Genomic DNA, 16,908 nt, shown 5'->3' on the forward strand with positions numbered 1-16,908 from the left:
AGGGGGTTGAGGGCGGGGATCAGGATGGTGTAACACACTGAAACCAGCTTTGCCTGATCCTGCAATCTCGCCTTGCGAGGCTGAACGTAGGTCAGAGTCGCCGGCACGTAGAAGATGGTGATGGCAACCAGGTGGGAGGCGCAGGTGGAGAAAGCTTTAAGCCTCCCCCTGGCCAAAGGGATCTGCAGGATGGTGTGGAGGATGTAGGCGTAGGACACCAGGACCAGCAGGGCAGAGCCCAAGATGTTAAGCCCAGCATCAGAAACCTGCAGGATCCCATTTACGTGGGTGCTGGAGCACGAGAGCTTCAGGAGGGCAGGTAGGTCGCAGAAGAAGTGGTTGATGCTCCTGGCCCGGCAGAAGGACAATGTCCCCGCCAGGCCGGTGTGGAGCAGAGAGCTGAGGAAGCCCATGGTGTACACCAACGCCATCATGCCATAGGAACGAGCCCTGTTCATGGTGGTGGCGTAAAGCAGAGGCTTGCACACAGCCGTGTATCGGTCGTAAGCCATCACCCCCAGCACAAAGCACTCACAGATGGCCAGAGCAATGAACAAATACATCTGGGCAAAACAACCCCAAAAAGTGATGTGGCTTCGGCCCATCAGGAAGGTCTCCAGAGCCTTTGGGACGATAGTGCTGGAAAGGCAAAAATCTATGAAAGATAAGTGGGTCAGGAAGAAATACATGGGGGTGTGGAGCTGGGGGTCGGTGTTGATGACCAGGATCATCGTCAGGTTCCCCAGCAGCATTAAAATATACAGAGATAAGAAAATGGTGAATAGGGTGGTTTGGAGCTCTGGGGCATCGGAGAAACCCAAGAGGATGAAGCCGGACAAAGCAGTGAGGTTTTCCCCGTCCGTCATTTCTGTAAGGTGAATTTGCATCAAAATAAAATGGCTCATTAGAAATAAATCCCTGAGTGAGAAATACCGTGGAAACATTGGAGTTTAATCCATAAAGTAAATGCAATAGAAAATGGTGTGTCCTTTTTTAAAAATACAAAGTGTATTTCTGCTTTTAATCCAAGTTTTGAAATCAAATAGGTGAAGGAGCTAATGATGACACAGCTGGATTTTAAAAGGGAATAATTCCGCTGTGATTTATATGGACTGCACTAATGATACGCTAAGAAATATCAAAGTATTTACTTAAGTGTAAAAAAAATGAAGTCAAATAAACACATGCCAAAATGTGGAAAACAGAGGCAATTCAGATTCTCACCACTGATTTCTGGACATTTTAAGGATTATCTTCCTTTCTTATTTTCTTTAGACTGGATCAGTGCTTTCCTGTGGCCTCACCAGCTCTGGAGGAGCCTTTTCCTCATGAGACAAAGCCACGCACTTGCAATCGGTTTGGGGTTTGGTGTTGATTTTTAATTCCTACAATTGTCAGCTTTTGAAGAAAAATCTCTGCTCAGGGCTGGAGCAGCGTTGTTACCTCCAACACCCCTTTCCAACGACTGTGCTGAGCTATGACGCACCCCAAAATCCACCTGATGGTGGTAAAATACATCATATCATATAACAGAATCATAGAAAAACATATCCAAGCCCAACTTTTCAAAGCTCCGTCTTGGTTATTCCCACCATGTCCTTCATCCAGCCCCTCTGCAGGTGGATTGTCTGATGGAAGAATTAAGTCCCAGCACCACCCGTTTTACTTTACTGACCTCAGATCTTCTTGGTCAACATCACCTGGTCATGGAGATGTAGGCGTAGCTCTGTCTGGATGACTCTTATCCTTGAAGCACGAATTTCTCTCTATTGACAACACTTCCACCACTGGGATTAACTGGTTTGTGTCCTAGAGGTGCCTGTTTCCATCCCATAGAGGTAACGGGTGGTGACCAGCTCGTAATGTGAACCATCATGTCTTAAACAGCTTCGACATGCTAAATATTTAAAAGTACTTAATACTAAATAAATTATTTAAAATAATAAAAATATTTAAGTATTGCTGAGTGCAGATGGAGCTACTTGTGCAGGACTTCAGAGAGGAACAGAAGCTTTGATTCTGAATCTTCTTCTCATCTCAGCAGAAATGTGGGAAGCTTCAGCCATATGAACAAAACAGAGGCATTAATTAGGCTTTTCTTTGTTTAGCTTTATGAATTGATCATTTGAATGTAGATTTTTTTTTTTAATGGCACAAATACTACAGTAACATGAGAATTTAAAAAAAAAGCAACTTGCTCCTCATCACTTACAACACCGAGTCCAGCTCCCACAAAAAGGGACCGGTGTCCATTTTCCTGGTGTTGATCAATACTAATTAATATATTTCTTGCTGTATGAAGTAGACAAACAGCTAAAGAAATCAGTGGAGTCACAGCGTGAAATGTGTTACAGGTTAAGGAATAACAGAGAGATCCGTGAAGCACCGGGCTGGTTCTCCTTGTGCCACCGGGACATAAAACCCTTCCAAGCACACAAGAGGCAGCACAAGGGTCGCCAGCTGGAAACCTCGGACCCTTTGTTACCTGTTTGGTTTAAAGCAGTTTAAAGCAGGTCCTGGAGACGCCCACCCGGTGGGCTGGAGATGCTGGGGAGCAGCTCGCCCAGGCTGGCAAAGGGTTTTATGCTCAGGTGTTTGTGCGCCACACTCTCCCTCAGGAGCTCCTCCTGCTGATAATTATTTCAATCTGCTCAGCAAAATTCTCCTTCCATTGTCCCCCCCAAAACCTTTCTGGCTGCACCAACACCTCCCTGTCCAGCTCTGCAGGAGGGTTCTGCACAGGGACCACCTGGGCTTGGAGACAAACAAGTCCAGGGCAATGTGTGTTTTATTCATCCAGCTATCACAAGTTCTCTATTTCAGTGTTTCGATGAAAAAGCCCTTTACTACCAACAGGGAAAGCTGACAGATCATCTGATGTTGCGTTGAAAAGTGCCGGAAACAAACCAAACAAAGCATCTGCTGTGCGAATGGTTTGACCGTGGCCATGGGGATTCCTCTCCAGCAAATATATTTATTTCCATACACTTCACTGGTTCCTGCACAAGTTTGTTCAAAAGCATCATTTTACACAGCTGCTTTGACCATATAACAGAATTAATTCGGATTTACCAGGTTTATTCTGATGAATCCTGAGCGTCCGTGATTGCTGAAAGCTTCTGCCAGATGAAAAGACATTCTAAAACCCTTAATACAAATACTAAATGATAACTTTGTTCCAGACATTTAGAAAACACAAAGGATGGGGCAGATAGAAGAGAATACCAAGCTATGAAAGTGAGGGGAAGCAAGGTGGAGAAGTGTGCTGATGAGCAACACACCATCACGGCGTTATTTCATGTGACTTCACATCGTGGTCTGGACCTCAAATTCACGGAAAATTCAGTTAACATCCTCTTAATAGCAGGAACATCACCAGAGGTTATTCATGAATATAAAACACGAGAGATCAGACACTGACTGGTTTAATGTCAGCAGAGCAAAACCACCACCTGCATTCTCCCTTTTGCTCCCTGAAGCCTGAAATTGATTATTATTTTTAATAATATTTAAGTAATAAATAACACTTATTTTAGGCCGTATTTAGATAACATTTGCTTCGGACAATAACCTTCTGCTCAATACATGACAACCGTCAGGTCTTATGCTACAGGCAGGGAAAGTTCTGTCCATCCTAGACTTGGTTCAAGGCGACCTGGTGCGTAGACCTGGTTGAAGGAGAACTGTGTTCTCCAAGTGTCCTGCTTCCAGGTGCATTTAGTCCCTGCTTCTTGAAGGTGCGATATCTCACCTTTTTTCTTGAAGGTGCGATATCCAACCCTTCTCACCATGGCAGGGTTGCTGTCTCCTTTCAGCTGACCAGGAACCTTGGATGGACAAGGAGGAGAGGACTCTGCCTTTTGCTTTCCTCATGGAGTTCTTCATGTCTGTGTTCCGTAGGCTGTAGATGAAAGGGTTCAGCATGGGGACGGTGATGGAGTACAGCACCGAGACCACCTTGTCGTGCTCCAAGGAGTGTCTGGAGCTGGGCCGCAGGTACATGAAGAGGGAGCTGCCGTAGTACAAGGTGATGGAGACCAAGTGAGAGGCACAGGTGGAGAAGGCTTTGTGCCGACCGGTCACAAAACGGAGCCGCAAGGTGGTGGAGAGGACCGACAAGTAGGAGATTAGGATGAAGACCGTGGTGCTTAGGATGTTGAACCCCACCACAGCAGAAACCATTGCCTCGTTCATACGGGTGTCAGAGCAGGAGAGGGCTAGCAGCGGTGGGCCGTCACAGAAGAAATGATTGATCCTCCTGGACCCGCAGAACGGGAGACAAAATATGGAAACGGTGTGTATGGTGGAGCTGATCACACCGGCTAAGTAGGCCCCAGCCAACATCCCAACGCAAAACCTCTGGGACATGAGCACGGAGTAGAGCAGGGGGTTGCAAATGGCCACGTAGCGATCGTAAGCCATGGCGGCCAGCACGTAGCACTCGGCGGTGGCACAGGTGGCGAAGGAGAAGAGCTGGGCGGCACACCTAACAAAGGAAATCACCTTCTGCTCCACCAAAAAGTTCAACAAGGTTTGGGGGATGATGGTGGAGGAGTAAGAGATGTCCAGGAGGGACAAGTGGCTTAGGAAGAAGTACATGGGGGTGTGTAGGTGTGGATCTATCCTGATTAATATAATTACTCCCAGATTTCCTACTAGAGTGACCACATAGATGGCAAGGAACACGACAAAGCACATCACCTGCAGATCTTCTTGGGTTGTGAAGCCCAGGAGAATAAACTCGGATGCAAATGTACCATTATCTTCAACCATATTGAATATATAAGCTATTCAGCTGCTTTATGTCTTTCAAATGAAAACGTTTGACAACATCTGTAATAATGTTAAGAATGTCAATTTTTTACTATCAAGCAGTTACATCATTAAGTCAATATAAGGTTAATTTGCTTTGAGAGTGGAAAACCTCAAGTTCTCAAGGCTGATCTCTCTTCTCAGCCTTAGAAAACCACATACAAGACCCAGCAACACACATGGAAGCAGGTGGATATTTTAAGGTAAGGAAGGAGGGCAATACCATACCAGAATAAAGCATAAATTAATAAAACCATTTACACTTGGAAGTCCGTGATTTTCACAATAACTGCTTGGAAAATGAAATTATTGCTCATCTTTTGAGTGCTCCCAGTGCAGTGTTAATCCATGAGGAATAAATACCTGTTCTTCTAGGTGAAAGCACCGGAAAATGCGACTTTTCTTAGTGTAATTTTTCCTCTTGTAGGATGGTGCAGAAATAAGAGCAGGAATTTGTGTTTGCTTCAGACATGATGTCTAACTTGGAGAGAAAAGATAATCTCAAGCTTGTTCTGCTCACCGGGGAGAAATCAGCAGCTCCTAAAATCACACCCTATGACAGATAGAATAAATAAACATTGATTTTTCCTGGATAACATTAATCATCGCTTGACAGAGTTACACCAGAGAGCAAAACAAGAGTCTGTGCATCTGACAACCAGCCCCAAACTTAAAAGCCATGGTTATTTGATGACCCGTTGCTGAGGGGGTGAGGTTCCTGTCCAGACCCAGACATCTCATTTGGGATGTCCCACGAGCAACGCGTCTGCTCTCCCGCTGTTATTAACGGGGATTTAGAGCCGCGTTTCGCCGCCCGTGTCAAGACGCCGGGGGCAAAGCAGCGTCCGAGGCTTCGTGCAGTGCCGCAGGGTGCGTCACAAATAATGAACATCGAGCGGTTTGGGGCCGAATCCTCCCCCCGAGGCAGTGTCCACCTGCCTGAGTGCAGACATAGACTGCCATTGGAGAATTGACCCCAATTTCACAATTAACTAAAGCTCGTCCATGCTGTTTCTTACTTGACAAGCCAACTGTTCCGCGTGGAGCCACCCGAGGTGTAGATATGACACCCAGGAGGTTTCTGGGCTATGGGTTGTGCCGTGTACGTGCTGCCCACCAGGAACCACGTCTGCTGCTCAAAGACACCCACTAGAACTGATCATTTGAATTAAAACCCCATGCCTTGCTGCCTTGGATGAGGTATTATTATTCATACCGACAGCCAGGTGGGTGCTCCACACTCTGCTCAATAACTCCCAGCAAACCCCCAAATATTCCTCTATGTCCTCCTGGGGAAAGGACCTTCATTTGTGACACTTTCCTGCTCAAATTCTGCAAGATTTTGCATCTCGTGGACAAAATGGTACAAGACCTTTCCCCACGCTGCCCCAGGACTCACCAAGCAGCCCGTCTCTAGTGTTTTCTGAGATTTAATTTGTGATGTTATGAGTAGCAGAAACAGCAGAGGCTGCCGAGACCAAACAGCCTTCAGGGTTAGGGACCCAATATCCTGATGTCAGGGTGGACGTTATCCCCAAAATCTTAGTATGGAAACAAGGGGAGGGTTCCAGATCTATAGAGCTAAAATTCACTGTTTGGCTGACTACTGTTTTAAGCATCTTACACCCCAAACTATCTTGTGAATGCAGAAAAATCTCATTAATAAGATGGTTTAATATGCAATGCCCGCAGCATCCCTCTGTTTTTTCACCCTGACCACCCTGAAGCAGAGAGGGGGACACTCGGCCACTCATCCCTGCAGATGCTGTGGGACAAGGTGGGATTTTCACAGCAGGATTTCTGCCATTTGAAGTGGTTTTGATACTCACGGCTGCTCCTGCTGCAGGTCCAAAGGTCTGGCAGGTCTTCTCCCATGCAACATCTACCTGTGTGTCCAGAGTTTTGTCCTTCGCAGTGGTCATGGAGCTGGGGGGAAATAAAATAAAAATTAATAAAATAAAATCTTAAAAAGAAAATAAAATTTTAAAAGAAAAAAAGAAAATAAAATTTAAAGAGAGAAGAGAGAGAAGAGAAGAGAAGAGAAGAGGAGAAGAGAAGAGAAGAGAAGAGAAGAGAAGAGAAGAGAAGAGAAGAGAAGAGAAGAGAAGAGAAGAGAAGAGAAGAGAAAGAAGAGAAAGAAGAGAAGAGAAGAGAAGAGAAGAAGAGAAGAGGAGGAAAAGAGGAGGAGAAGAGAAAGAAGAGAAGAGAAGGAGAAGAGGAGGAGAAGAGAGAGAAAGAAGGGAAGGGAAGGGAAGGAAAAGGAAGGGAAGGGAAGGGAAGGGAAGGGAAGGGAAGGGAAGGGAAGGGAAGGGAGAAGAGGAAAATAAAAAAATAAAAAAAAAATAAAATAATAAAATAAAATAAAATAAAATAAAATAGTCCTGATCTGCGAGGAGGTGTCGGACCAAGCGATGCTCAGCTCAAAGGGGTCCTGACACCCTTCACTGCTAGATCACAATATAACCAATTTGGTTTGTAAATTAATGACACCAGAAGGTGTTATTTGAACAATACCAACTCAAAAATGGTGCTTTCTGTAGTTTCATATATCCTAAAAAACCCCAAAAGATGGTTAATTGATGTTCCTCCACTGCACGTGTGATATCTCTATCCTAAACCCTCCTTGGAAGCGTTCAGCCTCCAGCACAGCTTGCACGCAATGGGAAATGCAGCACGTCCTTCTCTCAGTTCACGCTGGTGCTCAGAATGAAAACAAATGAAAAAAAAAAAGCAGCATTCATTTTCATTTTGATGTATCTGCCTTTATTTTGCAACCAGCAAGTCCAGGCACACTTTGCTCCCAAGCTGAGAGGCTGTTGCACCCGCTGTATCTCCTGCCGGAAAGGACAAAACTCACCTCTTTGTCTGCTCAAAATAAACAAAAATAGAGAAAGACCCTAATTTTATCCACCTAACGCTCAGCATTTCACAGTAAAATGTGGATTCACTCCCCGCAAACGTCACCGGGATGAATCCACCACCCTCAGCCAGGACCCAGGTACCTATATAGGCAACCTCAGCCATTTAACTCATTACCCAGCACTCACCTGGGATTATTTGGGTAGTGATAGACGTGATTTGCATAAATCAACTACACAAAAATTAAATTATTCTCCTGCATGAGCTAAAAGTTCAGCTCTCTATGTATTTTCATTCGCCTTTACTGTGAAATCTGGGATGGCTTTGTCAGGAGTGAAGATGGGCCGTAGATCCATAGGAAACAATTGATGTAGGAGATAATAATTTAAACAATAATTGAATAATTTAAAAATAATAAATAATTTAAAAGATCAGGAATTATCACTTCAAATTGTGTATGGGTAGTCCGGATTATTTAAGATTTTAAATATATATATATATATATATATATATATATATATCATAGGGCAGAGCAAACTCGATAATCTAGATTTCATAGAGCCTGAAATCTCACCCAAGAATTGTATTAGGAAAACAAACAAAAAAAAAAAGGCAGTTTAAAGCATCATTTCAAGGGGAACTTGGTCAGAAATTGTTTAAACATCTGACATTGCCCTTTTATTTTTAAGAGGCTCTAGAGTCGATGCTGGGAAAATAACTGATGTAAATGGGCTCAGCCAACTGGAGAGATGATGGTTCTGATTTATTTAGATGCTATTTCCCAGCGTCCTGAACAAGAACAAATCACTTAGCCAGCCAAGGCTTACTAGCGGTTAAACAAAAAAGATGTTTTCATCTTAAATAAAAAGGAATAGATATTCCCACCAATGCCCAATAGATGGTGACGATGTATAAAAAACCCTGATCAGTATTTTTCTATCACCACTTGACATTTTCCCCCTTCCAGCATCTGTTATGGCCATTTCGCACCTCTTAGGGCCAATACCAGAGCACAGCGGTGCAGAGAAGGAACCAAAATAAGTCGTTCACCTATAAACAGGCGTGGATTTTATTCAGAAGTAGATGAAACAAAACTTCTAATAAGGAAAAGGGTGTCTAAAGAATCGATCTCTTTGTGCGCTGTCGTGCTTTGCAAATGACAAGAGTCAAGTTCAGGCTGGTAACTTTAGGATCAAATATGTAATAATAAAATAAAAATAAAATCATAATCAAAATTAAAATAAAAGTAGCAAAATAAAAATATAACAATAAAAATATAATAATAAAAATAAAATAATAAAATTAAGATAAAAATAAATATAAAATGAAAATTAAAATATGAAATAGCAAAACAAAAACAAAATATAAATATAAATTACAAATATAAATTATAAATATAAATAAAAGCAATTACAACAACTACTATAATAAACTATTAACAAATTAATAATCTTGATTGTAACAATAATAATGATGACGATTTGTAGGTGCTGACCAGGGTCAGGTCCCTGTTTGCGTTATTTTTCACCATGTTTAGAGGGTATTTTCCCCACTCTTGACAACGCAGCTGAGATCAAGTATTTGCAGGTGCAAAAATCCTCATCCGGGCCCCAGCCAAACATTGTCCCTCCACGTCCCCTCCCAGAGGAGCCTGGTAGGATGGTGACATTATGTGACCTTCCAGTGCTGAACTGCTAAAGAAACAGAAGAGTTATTTTGGGGGGAGGAGGAATATCGTGGTTACTGTTCCCCCTGGTGGTATTGAATTCCCACAGCAACGAAAAGTTGCTGCTCAGAACATAGTGAAAGGAGGGGGAAACTGCACTTTCTGGCAAGACTTCTTGCATGAGAAATAAAGATTTTTATTATTATTATTGTTATTATCATCATCCTCTTTTTGCTGTTGTTCCAGCATGTGTTGTTTTTTTCATTCCTTTTCCCCACTGCCTCACTCCAAAGTGCAAATCTCAGGATGCCAACTCTACTGATAATATTATTGTCTTTGTATTTAACAAACCGCTGTGGGCATAAATTAGGAATCTAATTAGAGCTTTGTTTCGAGGCTTGGAAAGGGAAAAGTTGTAGGGGGGAAGGAAAGGAGAAAGACCTATTGTTTCCTAAAGAGAAGGGACAGAGATCAGTTTAAGCCTGCAATTCAGCTCAGCAGCCTGGCTTCAAACATAGATCTGTTCAAGATTTTGTATTTCAGTCACTTGGTTTATTCACCATCACCCCCTAAATGCATTTAAGCTTCCAAGTTTATCCATTTGGATCTTGTGTTTCCAGCCTTCCAAGGAAGAGCTTTTCACAGCACCATAAGCCACTGAGACCCCCAGTGCCCAACACCACCCATTAAATTATTCAACATTTCTCTGGTGTAGACATTTTTTCTGCTAAAACCAACAATATTTCCCACACCCGTTTACTGAGCAGCTAAACTGAAGCTAGAGGGTGACAAGAAAAAACACTAACACAGATGTGTTGGCATATGCATTTAATACAATAATATATTGCATCACACATTGTATAATACAGATATTTAATATTGTATTTTTATATGCACACTCCAATCTATGTATATGTGCGGATAACTTGCCATTCATAGGACCAGAGATCTCCTAGATGTCCCTTCTGATCAAAAACTATTCTGTGATGTCCCACTTTACAGGCACATCAGGTTGCCCACGGCCTCGTCCAAGCAAGTTTTGGATGTGTCCATGGGTGAAGGCTCCACAGCCTCCAAGATAAATCCCGTGTCGTGTTTTATAGAGTGGGGTTCAGAGCCTGACTGTGATCCTCTCTGCTGTTCTCCTCAGAGCATCCTTCACCTCCTGGTTCCTCAGGCTGTAGATGAGGGGGTTCAGCATGGGGATCACCACTGTGTAGAAGACAGAGACCACCTTGTCGGTGTCCAGAGAGTAACTAGAGCTGGGGCGTAAATACATGAAGATTGTTGTCCCATACAACATGGTCACTGCTGTCAGGTGGGACGCACAGGTGGAGAAGGCTTTTTGCCTGCCTTTGGCTGAACGGATCCTCAGGATGGCAAAGGAGATGAAGATGTAGGAGACCAGAATGGTGGAGATGGTGCTGAGCTCAATGACGCCGGCCAAGGAGAAGAGGATCATCTCATTGATGTAGGTGTTGGCACAGGACAGAGCCAGGAGGGGAGGAACATCGCAGAAAAAGTGGTTGATGACATTGGAGCTGCAGAAGGGCAACCTAATCACGAAGGTCATCTGTATGATGGAGTTGAGGACACCCCCCATGTAGGACCCCACCACCAGCCACAGGCACAACCTCCGAGTCATAACAGAGGAGTAGAGCAGGGGGTTACAAATGGCCACGTACCGGTCGTACGCCATGACGGCCAGCAGGAAACACTCCGTTGTCACAAAGATGATATAGAAGAAGGCTTGGCCCATGCAGCCAGTGAACGAAATGGTCTTCCTCTCTGACAGAAAGTTCACCAAAGTCCTGGGGGCAACCACAGAGGAGAAGCAGATGTCAACAATGGAGAGGCTGCTGAGGAAGAAGTACATGGACGTGTGGAGCCGTGGGTCACCTCGGATGACTATGATTATCCCCACGTTGCCCAGAAGGGTGATGGTGTAGATGAGCAGCAACAGCACAAACAGAGCTGCCTTCATCTCCGCTCGGTCGCTCAGGCCCTCGAGAATGAACTCAGCCACCCATGTACGATTCTGCTCTGCCATCCAGGGCTTTGTGTCTACCGAGGAAGGAGAAAGCCTGAAATATAGGACAGTGGAAACCATGTCTTGATTTATTTGAACTGAAATGGGATAAGTTTATAACTTACACCCAGACCATTGATTGCTAGGGAGCTGGAAGGGGGTGGACTGTACATAACCACATGCTCTGAGGTTGTCTGAGGAACGAGGAGGTCCCTTCCAAATGCTGAGCATCCCAGCTTTCCCAAACACCTTCTCCCGCTTTCTGACTTGGGTCAGACCTTCGGGCAGGTTCACTTGTACCTCAGAATCCCATTTGAGTACCTACACTTCTATGAGATTGATGGATACAGAAGCAAAAAGGGTTTCAGGTGAAACAGACCAAATCATCAGTTCTGCACTTAACCTCCTATGATTAAGTTTTTCCTCCAGATTTGTTTCTATTGCTCCCTATTTCAAACTGATCATGACAACATGCCCAGAAGAAGAGATCTCTGCTTAAAACTGTAATAGTTTGGTATAAATGTAAAAAAATTGTAGCTTTCTTTCCTTTGTTTTGGAAAAGACACTGTGGTAATGAAAAGGGTCTTAATTTGTTGGGAGGTGGGGAGGAACAGAAGAGATGGGTGTTGCATGGTCCTAAAACTTGTTCAGAACATGAGGAGCTTTATACTACAGCCTCGGAAACCTTGAGGGGGTGAAGCCAGGGAGATCACGAGCACAATTTGTGTGAGAAGCTGTTATTTTAAACTGGGGTGAGCATCCAGCATTTCCTTGGTACAATTTAGAGAATATACAAATAAGAGAGTAAACACCATAAAACCTGTCGTGATTCCCCTGTGACATTCAGAGCAAAAGTGTTACCCACAGTGTTATGGTCTCCTGCATAAAAAGCTGATGTGGGTTTAACAAGTGATGAATCAACCCTTTAGTAAATGAGTCTCTGTTTATAGGGGACAGCAGGCACTACGAAACATCATGATCCAGTCATATTAATCATGCCTTATATTTCCAGAAGTGGTCTGGGAGATGAAACCTGATTTTCAGAAGTGATTTAAGGGTCAGGAGACAAATGTGGGTGTTTAGGAGCATGAGCCAGCTGTATCACGCTGACTAAACCCAGAGAGAAGTGGCATCCACTGTGCTGTCCTGGAATATAAAGTCACATGGGGTGCTCTCCTTGTGCAAACAGCAGCGCCCAACAGCTAATTGCACCTCGTTTCTGGGTGAAAACAAGGTCTAACTGGGACTACCAGCAGAAAACACAAGGGAGGGGAACGGTCAAGGGAAATAAAAGATCCAGACTGATAAATCACCGTTTTAAGGTGCCATCTGAGGAGGAAAACCACCTCAGAGGGAGGGTGATGGTGGCACAGGGTCACACCTGGTGGTCAGAGCACTCAAAGAGGAGTCAACACCATGGATGAGACCATGGAGCTGTGCTGAGCCAAACTCACTCAGCTGGGGTTGCCTGAGTTGAGGCACCAAGTCAAGCTGCTCACCCGAACAAAAGTGGGAAATACAGGTTTCCATCCTCAACAACACAAAGGCTCAGAATAAAACTGTTAAATCTTTACAGGATTAAAGAAGAGAATCAAAGTCTTACCCTACCAGATGAGCACCAGGGTTAGAAGACTCATTGAAGAACCATTCTCCATCAGCAGAGTATTTCTTTATAGGAACATTATTTACTTTTTAAAGTGAATATCACTTTATTTCAGGGACAGCAGGTGGGTTAATCTTTCCTTGAGAGCGTTCTCCACTTCTCCCAAGCTCCTTAAACATACCATAAGCACCACAATTTCTGATCTGTTGAATTCAAAATACCAGAGTGCATCCCAGCAGAAATATTTCATCTCTTTAACCCACACAGAGAAGCAAATCTTTACCCGGTATAGAGCACCCCAAAGGTGGGACTGATACCAGAGCAGGACAGTCCAACAGAGCTCACCAGGACCTTTTGGGGAAGGGTCACACTCACTTATGGACGGGGTCACCTCCTCTTACCAGCTGCAGGGTCTCTGCCCCTTTGGATGCCACCACAGCCTCAGGATGTCTCCATGATAAATCTGCAGGACCAGCCCTTGAAGCCATCCTTCCAGATGAACCAGAAGGTCTCTCTTAAGCCTTTGAAAGCCTCCTGCATGTTTTAATTGAATGAAGTTCTTCACTTGCAGCAACGTGTTGCTTTTATGTGTGTCTGCAGGTCTTTTTGGGCGATGGACACCTCTCCCCAGGGAGCAAGTGTTTGTCACGGCTTTGGCTACAGTTCAGGTGTCTAAGAGACACAAATCTTGATTGTACATTGCCAGCTCCTTAATGAGGATCCAGGAGAGTCACAAGAGTCTGAACTCCTAATAAAAGCTCAGCTACAGATGCAGAATCCCATGCTAGTTATTGTCACAAATATCAAAAACTGTCACAACACTTGGCAGCCTCAAGGGACAGAAAAGGTGGAGACACACAATTTAATCTTCACAAACCCCTCTGAAGACCAAGGGGGAGGTGAGAAGGTGCATCCAAAGGGCAATTTACTCCAAGTGTCTTAAACACTTCTTGCAAGCAGCTTAGGCTGTTGTAATTAGCTCTGGATGGGTGCCTGGAGCAGATGGTTGGGATTACAGGAGATGATGGCTGACCCAAGCCTGCAGGCGATGGTTAAGTGCAGGGAGATCAGAACAAGATGGATAGACAGTCCATTAATCTTTCTTTTCCCCCTATGCTTCCGATATTTCCGGGAGTATCTCATCTGCCCATTTTTCCCTCCCTTGTGCAGAGACGGGTCATTCTGCTGCTCCACCTCTATGGCGAGATCTCCCATCACAGCCTGTTTTGATAAGAGATGGTACGAATCCCATTCTTTCTGCATATTTTCATTTTGGCTAGCAGAAAATTGATAGCATATTCATGATCATTTCAGAGTAATTTGCCTCTGCTCAACACACCCAATAGATACCAACGTACTTCAGCGCCTGGAGCATTTTTAGGAGTTTACAATATTTCTCGCAGTGTAGCTGATTTTTCCCTTTGAAAATGGAAGCCTAGGCTTTTAGATTAAACTGACAGCACAGAGTCAGCATATAAATAACAGTTCATATTTGGATCATATTTGATCCATAAGTGGAATTTATTCATCTCTCAGTTGTCAACAACATTATGCATAGACACATGGGTAATTTCGGGAGTGTGTCCATACATCCTGTGCTATCTCAGGTGGAAGCAGATGGATCAACAGACTCAGCAGAGCCCAGAGAGGGATTTGCCATGGCCAAAGGAGACCAAGCACATTGTCACATGGACAGGTTCTCCACCAGTGTTGCTGTGAACCCAGAGGAGTGGCTGAGAGATGGACACATGGAATGGGTTTGAGCTCACCTTGCTCCAGGTCAGCACAATATATGGACCAACACAAGCTATAGGTGTCCCAGCTTCTCCTCCAGTCTTCTCTTGCCCAAAGGGATGGCTCAAGCACTCCAGGACTTTCAGGAACCCATGACCTTTTGGAGGAGCAGCTGGAGCCCAGCAGAAAACCTTCCACGATGCTGGAAACCAGCACAACCTGAGGGGCAAACCCAAATCTCAGCAGAGAAAAGCCATGCAAACAACCGTGCTGACCCCAGGCAAGTGTTTGGGTTGGCTGTAGCTCCATAAGTGACAATATTTTAACAGCCGTGTTTATGTTTGGGGAGTTTCTAAGCCAACCTTTTCACTTCTGATTCACATTTGTTCCCACTTTACTACCAGCCCTCCAGATACAACTCAGAACACCCCCTCTTTTCTTGAAAAGGGAAATAAGAACATGTATTCCGGTTACTTCTTGCAAAAGAATGACAAAGAAGGAAAAACTATTTGTAGAAAGCATTCACACAAACAGTTATCCAGTAATTAGGTATAAACCTTGAAATGTTTATCACTAAATTCATCTCCTTCATATCAGCTCTGCAGCTGTGTTGTGTGTTGCCTCATCTAAGGGTGTTTTTTGACCTATTAATTTTCCTCTTATAATAGATAGAAATGGAAAGGAGGAGTTGCAAATAAAAAACACTAATATATAAACTGAAATGTGACATATGGTAGTGACATGACCCATAGGCTGGGTGGGTCTCAGCCACCCTGAAGTTAAATTCATCAGTCATCGTACATTTCCTATATGCAATATTATGTCTTTATGCGACAAAGTTCACCCGCGTTTATTTTAACAAGAACCATGGTCTATTGCTCCTGCAAGGGAGCGAGACTAACATCAGATTTAGTGTTCACCTATTAAACTCCAAATTTGTCCAGTTAAATCTCACAGTTAATGGTCTTTCTGATACACATAACTACATGCTTTGAGAAAATTAGAGAAAAAAATAGAAATATTAAGTCTATTACAACTAACACACCATGACTTTAAAGTACATCCTTACATTTGGATATACACACTGAAAAATTCCACTAAACAGCACATTTAGGAACTGTCACTGTCCAACGCTTAGTGCTGTACATTAACAAAATAATTTGTGTTTATTCACTATTAAATGCATTTTGAAGGGTTAACGTGCAGCAGAAAGTTTTTAAGAGAGGCTTCCAGAGGTGTGAGCGCTGGCTGGGCTGTGGGTGCAGAGGGCAATGGGTGGTGGGTTGTGCTTGGAGGTTGGGGAACACCACAGGGGTTTGTGCTCTTTAATCTCTTCCAATAGAGCCAAGGGGGACACCATGGTGTGCAGGGGACCATCCCACAGTACCTGAGCAAGGCCCACAGACCTGGGCCAAGACTCGAGACCATCAGGCAAGTTGGTGGTGATGAGGCAGGTCCAAGATCAAGCCAAGTCAAGTCCCTAGTCAGGGTTGGGTCCAGCAATTTCTAGGGAGGTCCATGATCAAACCAAGATGCAGATTGAAGGAATCCATGGGTGCAAACACCTATTGCTAAACTGGAAATCAGTACTCCTCCAGCATAACTCAAGAGAGAAGCCAGATCCCTGGGCTGAGCTTAAATAGAGCTCCTGGGCAAATGGGGAGAGGGTGGGGGTGGAGACCCCAGGTGTTGCTGGTCAGACCATTAGGGCCTTTTAGTTCACTCTGGAGCAATTAATCACTGTTTGAAAATGCCCATTTGTCACCATTGAATATAGGGGATGCCCAGAGTCACCTGCTCAGGTGTGACATCTGTGCCATAGGTACATTCATGTGGATCATCCCACCCTTGCTGGAAAACCGGGCTGTCCAATGTCCACAGAGGGACATCGGCAGCTCCAGAGTCAGTTGTGCTTTGTGAACCATTTGGGGATCCTCCGAAAGACCTGAAATGTCTCAAAACCCATTTTCATTCTGTCGGGAAGGTCAGACCAAAACCTTTGCATAGTCCACAAGTGTCTCAGAAGCACTACTTCATTTGAGTGACCATATGAGCATGATGCCCATATGAGCCGGTCACCACTGCCATGGTGTATCTGTGCCCAGTGATGCATCATCCACATGAGGTCTTTCAGGATGGCTTTCAGAATTGCATTTCACCCCTTTTTTTCTTCTTTATTTTCTTTTTTCCCCTCTCATAAGCCCT

This window comes from Nesoenas mayeri, assembly GCF_963082525.1.
Source record: "Nesoenas mayeri genome assembly, chromosome: 5".
Taxonomy (NCBI): domain Eukaryota; kingdom Metazoa; phylum Chordata; class Aves; order Columbiformes; family Columbidae; genus Nesoenas; species Nesoenas mayeri.